This window comes from Callithrix jacchus, chromosome 4 (genome assembly GCF_049354715.1).
Source record: "Callithrix jacchus isolate 240 chromosome 4, calJac240_pri, whole genome shotgun sequence".
NCBI classification, from domain to species: Eukaryota; Metazoa; Chordata; class Mammalia; order Primates; family Cebidae; genus Callithrix; species Callithrix jacchus.
Window position 1 is genome coordinate 45,576,699 of NC_133505.1, and position 7,664 is coordinate 45,584,362.

Here is a 7,664-nt window from a genome sequence, read left to right on the forward strand (position 1 = left end):
TGGTCAGGCTAGTCTTAAACTCCTGACCTCAGGAGATCCACCCGTTATTTTATTTTTGCCCAGTCTGGTCTTGAACTCCTGGGCTCAAGTGATTCTCCCACCTTAGCCTCCTAAAGTGCTAGGATTACGGGTGTTAGCCACTGTATCCAGCCATTTATTTTAAAATGCCCTTTGGTTTTTAGGCCCTGAACTAAGTATTTATTGTGGGCAGATCTCATTTGCCAGTCTGCAGCTCAGTTTAACCCTTTCTGAGTGGCTTATTTTTAGACTATGGCATGTGTATTTTTTTGGTGGTAGCATTGCCCTCCCAGGTTCAATCCTGGGGTGGAGGAGTAAGCTAATCAGTTGTGTTCTGAGTAACCAAGGGTGTCTTGAAAATGCAAAAGAAGAAATAGATTATAGGCAATTATAGGGAGAGTGTCAAGGTTGAGATCAGCAAGTTTTCAAGTCAAATGGCCAGACTTCAATCTTGGCTTTCCCATTTACTGTGAATTTATTCTCTCCAAGACTCAGCTTGCTCATCTTTAAATTGGGTGTGCCAGTTACTTTTTTTTTTTTTTTTTACTAATTTTATTAATTTGTATAACAAATTAACCCAAAACTTCGTAGCATAAGATAACCATTTGTTATGTGAATGGATTCTGTGGATGAGCACTTTGGACAGAGCACAGTTAGCTTAATTCTGCACATTGTGGGGAATTTAGTCAGGACATGTGCAGGATGACTTGTTACTGCTCTTCAAAGTATGTAGCCTCTCCTGGAAGACTCACTCACATGCCTGGCGATTGCTGCTGGCTGTCAGCTGGGGGCCTCAGTTTCCGTCCATGTGGGCTTTTCCATGGTCTGTCTGTGTGGGCTCCCTTGGGCTCCTTCACAGCCTGATGATTGACTTCCCCAGAATGAGTGTCCCAAAAAAGAGCAAGCCAGATGGAAGCTGTGTCACCTTTTCTTACTCTAGCCTCAGAAGTCCCATAGCAACACTTTGACTGAATGCTATTCTTTGCCATATTCAAGGGGAGAGGAATTAGATTCTACCTTTTGTGGGAGAAGTGTTAAAAAATTTGCCAAGATGTAGGGGCTTCTGGTTGTCTGAGTGTTCATAATCAAAATTCCCACATTTGCCAGGTTGCCCAGGGAAACAAAAGTCATCATGACAAGGAAATAGTCACAAGCGAATTGACATTCCCTGCCTCCCTCAGCCTACCCACCAACATTCCTCCTTGCTGAAACTAAGGGCTGTCTGTGTGCACCAAGCCCCATCAAGTCAAAATCTTTATTGGTCAGCCTCTCCCTAGTAGCCCATTGTGAACGTCTGACAACACATAACAAGTCATTTGCAAGAAATTATTGCAAATCTTGCAGAAGATTCGGGATCTCATGCAACCATTACAAAGGATGTTGGAAAACTGCTAGAATCATATGCAAAGCTTGAATGTAACAGAATTAGACCAATTAATAACCAGAAAAGAGAAAATCAATAAGAATGTTGTAGGCACTTCAATAAAGAATGGTTCAGGATGAATAAACTGCTGTATATTTGCACAATGGGAATGTTAAATAGGTGTTGAAAGGAACAACTGTAGCAACACACAACCATGTAGAATCTTAACTATGTAATATTAAGTGAAAAAAGTACATGGCGGGGTGTGGTGGCTCATGCCTGTAATCCAAGCACTTTGGACATTGAGGCGGGCGGATCACCTGAGGTTGGGAGTTCAAGACCAGCCTGACCAACAAGGTGAAACCCCGTCTTCAAAAAAAAAAAAAGAAAAAAGTACTAAAGACATACAGTTAAAAACAACTCTCTCTCTCTCCCTCCCTCTCTGTTTCTCTCTCTCTCTCTCTCTCTCTCTATATATATATATATATATATGCACACACACACATACGTACAGACACACACACACACATTTTTAGGACTGTATATAGACACAAGAAAACTATAAAACTGTATGAAAAGCAAAGTGAAAGATAAAGAGCTCAGCAATCTGGATGATGATCACATGGGGCCAGGGGAGGGAGTGAAATGTGTTGGGCATACCATACAGCCAGATGCAAATTGCTGACCAGACCCTAGTTTTATTTTGAAAAGAGGATCTGAAGGTACTTATATATTATTAAAATAACTAATATTTAAAAAGTAAACAAAAGAGAGCCACGCATGGACCAATGAAGATATGTCATGAACCATGGATTATGAACAGTCTAATTGTATGTATATGCAGTAGAATTAAAACTACTAAAACAGCAACAACAACGAATAGTAACATTTACCTCATAAAAGTGCTGTAAAGATTAAATGAGTTTACATATTTAAAACATTCAGAACAGTTCCTGGCACATAATAAGCACCTATACTATATAATTATGTAATATTTTCATCATTCTTTTTACTGTATTCCAAGGAGTAACTACTATTTATTATGCACATAAAACTACTACGTATTAAGCTGTGTTGCTGCAGACACCATTAGCTTCCTTCCCAATACCTATTTCCGCCTTCTTTGCCACCAGAAGTCTGCTTTTTCTCAGGATGGCAATGAGCCCAGACCCAGGCAAAATATGTGCTTTCCCAGGTTTTTGCTTGTGTCCAGGGTATTCATGGCACACGGTTCTAGCAAATGATATATAAGCAGAAACCTGCTGGGAGATCCAGGAAGACTGTTGCTTTTCCTGGTAAGAGAAGATGATGTGGCTGGCACCATTCTCACTTCTTCCTTTTGTTGCCTTGAACATGGTATGATGCCTGGAGACTCAGCAGCTATTTTGTTACTGAAGGAACAGGCATGAAGACAAAAACAAGTAGGCTAAGGATGGCAACATGAAAGGGAGAGATTTACTTTTTACATTTTGTTGATTACTCTTGTGGTTGAGAATTCTTCTAAGTATTGATACATGATTTAAAAAAATCAATGTCTAGGCTGGACATGGTGGCTTGCACCCATAATCCCAGCAGTTTAGGAGGCCAAGTCAGGCAGATCACCTGAGGTTAGGGGTTCAAGACCAGCCGGCCAACCGGGTAAAACCCTGTCTCTACTAAAAATACAAAAATTAGCCAGGCATGTTGGCACGTGCCTGTAATCCCAACTACTAGGGAGGCTGAGGCATGAGAATCACTTGAACCCAAAAGGTGGAGGTTGCAGTGAGCTGAAATCATGCCACTGCACTCCAGCCTGGATGACAGAGTGAGACTCTGTCTCTAAAACAAAAACAAAAACCCTATGTCTAAATAAGTATTAAAAATTATTTTGGTAAACATACGATAAAAATTTTAAGTCATAGGCTGGGCTCAGTGGCTCATGCCTATAATTCCAGCTCTTTGGGAGGCCAAGGTGGGCATATCACTTGAGCCCAGGAATTTGAGACTAGCCTGGACAATGTGGCAAAACCCCATCTTTATAAAATATACAAAAATTATCTGGGCATGGTGGCCATACCTGTAGTTCCAGCTACTTGGGAGGATTGCTTGAGCCCAGGAGACCGAGGCTGCAGTGAGCTACGATAGTGCCACTAAACTCCAGTCTGGGTGACAGAGCAAGACCCTGCCTCAAAATAAATAAATAAATAAAATTCTAAGTCATGAGAAAGCATTGAAGCATGATGTAACTAATAATATTTGTACTTCCGTGGCACCTAAGATAATGATGCATTTTGCAGTTGATGGCATCTCACATGTACGCAATCATGGTAAGAACTTTATATTTCCAGTTGCTCTCACAAGTTGACTTGTGATCATCCCAGTAGAATATGTTGCTGCCAGCTCATTTCAACTGGATCTTTTGCAACACTGGGTTGGGGAGGAAAATAACAATGACAATGAACACATTATAAAGCTTTAGAGCCTAATTCGCCAATGTCAGTTAAGAATGCATTTGGGGCTGGGCACTGTGGGATCACATCTGTAAACTCAGCCCTATGAGAAGCCAAGGTGGGCGGATCACTTGAGCCCAGGGGTTTGAGACCAGCCTGGGCAACATGGTGAGACCCTAACTCATTAAAAAAAAAAAAAAAAAAAGAATGCATTTGGCTGCAAGGAACAGAGACTCAAACAATAGTAGTTTAAACAACTAGAGATTTATTTTCTTCTCTTAAAAGGAAATCTGGCAGTGGTAGCCTAGTACTTGGGCAGTGGCCTCTGGGGAGTGTGTCTGGGTGGCTAAGAAGGGGTGAGACAGAAAACTACTGGGACTTTTTAAAGCCTTTAAGTATTTGTGACTATTTTACCCTCTGAACTCATGTATTAGTCACTATCGCTCTGTAACAAATTACCTCAAACCTTAGGCACTTACGATATAAAACATTTATTATCTCATAGTTTCTATGAGTCAGGAATCCAAGAGTGGTGTAGGTGGGTGGTTCTGGCTCAAGGTCTCTCATAGTGCTGCTGTCAAGCTATTGACTGGGGCTGGGGCCATCTGAAGGGAGGGAAACTTCATCCAGGCTCCCTCTCTGACTGTTAGCAAGAAGACTCAGTTCTTTCTTGGCTGTTGGCCAGAGAACTCAGTTCCTCACCTCCTGGGCCTTTCTATAGGTCACTTGAATTTCCTCGTGACATGGCCACTGGCTTCCCCCAGAGTAAATGATGTGAGAGAGAGAGAGAGAGAGAGAGAGAGAGAGAGAGAGAGAGAGAGAGAGAGACGAAAATGGAAGCTGCGCTAACTTAATAATCTCAGAAGGGATATCCATCACTTCAGCTGTGTTTAATTGGTCACACTCACTGACCCTGCAGGGGACTATGGGGAGAGGACAATATAAGGGTAAAAATACCAGGAAGCAGGAATTAGTCATTTTTTTTCCCCTGCGAGACGGAGTCTTGCTCTGTCACCCAGGCCGGAGCGCAGTGGCCTGAACTCGGCTCAGTGCAAGCTCTGCCTCCCGGGTTCAAGCAATTCTCCTGCCTCAGCCTCCCGAGTAGCCAGGATTACAGGAGTCTGCCACTGCACCTGGCTAATTTTTGTATTTTTAGTAGAGACAGTGTTTCACCATGTCGACCAGACTGATCTCCAATTCCGATTCCTGACCTCGTGATCCGTCCACCTCGGCCTCCCAAAGTGCTGGGATTACAGGCATGAGCTACCATGCCCGGCCGAAGCAGGGATTATTGAGGCAAACTGGAGGCTGACTATCACACCTCTATGTATGTATACATATATGTGTGTGTATATGAGAAAAATGATTAATTTAAAACAGAAAAATAAATTTAAAAAAAGGACATAAAAACAAAACACCAAATGGTTGTTACTAATTCACTCTTCCACCAAAAATATATGTACCTATCTGTTTTAGCACATATTTGCCATCATTTGGTATTATTATTTTTAAGATTCTTTTCTATTTTGATTTATTCTCTTCATTTAACCTAGTAGTAGGTGAAAAGTAATATTTTAATTTTTGTATCTTATTGATTATTCCTAAGGTTGAACATTTATAAATTATTTGTTTGCCAGTTTTACTGATGTTTTTGCAAGTTATGTCTTTACTTAATATATTAATGCATTAGGATATTAGCATTTTTTTCAGCGTGCATGAGTTCTGTATATAATAAAGGTATTACTTTTCTTTCTTTTTGAGATAGGGTCTTGCTCTGTCTCCCAGGCTAGTGTGTAGTGGCACAATCTTGCCTAACTGCACCTTTGACCTTCTGGGCCCATATGATCCTCTGGCTCAGTCTCCCAAGTAGTTGGAACTACAGCTGTGTGCCACCATGCCTGGTTAATATTTTTTTTCCAGAAATGGGGTCTCACTATGTTGCCCAGGCTAAAGATATTACTCTTTGTCAAAGAAAAAAAAGGCATCTGTCCATTTGGTGGGGATTATGGGGATCCTGCACTCTTCAGTGGCAGAGCTCCAAGGAAGGAGCAGGACTTCAAAAGAGACATCTCAGCATTGTACCTGGAGAGGGAACTGGACCCTGAGTACGAGGGATTCCATCTTCCCCCTCTGACCTCAGTAAAGATTCCTACAACTCATGTGGGGCTAGAAACAGGCACCGGCGGGCTTCATGGCCCCCATTCTTGGGCTGGCATGAGCCAGCTGTCAGCACCCCAGTGACGCCACAGGTTTTTTGTTCCAGGTTCTACATCTGGATTCTGGGGCATCCCTGGGAGCCAGAGATTGAATTTCTTTCTAGTCTGGCAATATCCAGGCCAATTTAGTTAGATTTTTTAAAATATAAATGGATACTTTGTATATATAGAAGCCTCTACATTCTACATTTTCTTATTTAAAACTTCATCTACATTCTACATTTTCTTATTTAAAACTCCATTAACTTTTAAAAAGAGATATTGGGATAATTTATTATTTTTTCTCACTCCTTCCCTTTGGCTTTGTATATAACAGCGCAAATTTGAACTGTAACTGAACACTAATACAAGAGATGGCTTGATCACGATGTCTTTATTTTCAAAAAATAACATGAAGTCTGTTTTGGCCTGCTTCCCCAAAGAGTTAGGGGAAAATTCCTAGTATCACATGACACTGGTTAGAAAAGAAAAGAAATAAGAGAGAAAAATTCCATCTCAAATATATATATATATCTATTTTTTTGCCTGTTCTTTCCCTGCCCTTTGATGGAGTCACATAGAACCCCCTGAGTTCACCCAATCTTGGAATCTGAGGGAAGAGTTCTAGACAGTGTGGTCACCGTGAAGGGCTCGATGTCCAAACTTCAGTGGTCCCACTGCTCATAGCCCTGGAGACCATGGCTTAGAGCTCAGTCCCCAGCCAAGTGTTAGCTAACCCATCAGACATTCTGCCACTCTGGGGTCTGGAAGGGAGTCAAACACAGGCCTCCACGGAGGGCAGAACCTGTACCTCTCTATTCCCCCCATGGGAAGGAAACTCCGCTTGCTGTAGAAAGCTGGGAACCATTCTGTTCTCCCTCAATTTTTCAAATCGGCACTCTCTACTCACTTATATAATCTAGATGTTTGCCTTCAAGAGCCTAGATTTTCCAAAACAAAAATTCTTTAACTCTCTGAGTGGGGACTAGATGGGCAGTTCTCTTAAACCTACAAAGAGAAAAAGCCTGTCATGCTTTGGTGGTGAATCACCTGACCAGAAGGGAAAGCAGCCCCAGCTTGGAATGAGGTAATTCTGACACCAAATCACACTACTGCATAAAAAGCCCTCATGAACTGACTGAGACTCAACTTTCCATGGCTATCTCTAACCATTCCTTCTCATGTATCTAATACTCCTACTTCCTCAAATATTTTTTCTCCCCTTCTCCACCTGGCTCATCTCTCAAGGTATTCAAATCCTCAAAAAGGTGTCAGGGCTCTAGGTTGGCATCTGTAATTCTTTTGGCTTTCTTTTGTGGTCATAAGCTGACTGCCACAGTGACTTACACCAGTATCCCAGGCCAGAGGGTGCCAGCAAGCTCTCCTCCATGTTTGTCTCTTTCATAGGAAGTAAAACATTTCCCAGAAACCCCTAGCGGTCTTCTTCTCATGGCTCATTGGTCAGAACTGGGTCACATGGCACACGTAGCTGCAGGAGAGGCTGGGAAAGCAAATTCCTGGCAAAGTTGAATGGGATCGCCATAACTGGTTTAGGCAAATTATGATTTATGCCCAGACTGTGAACATAGTTGCCCTAGCCCTACAAAAAAAAAAAAAAAGAGTACCCTTAACAAAGAACATAGAAGGAAATAACTAATA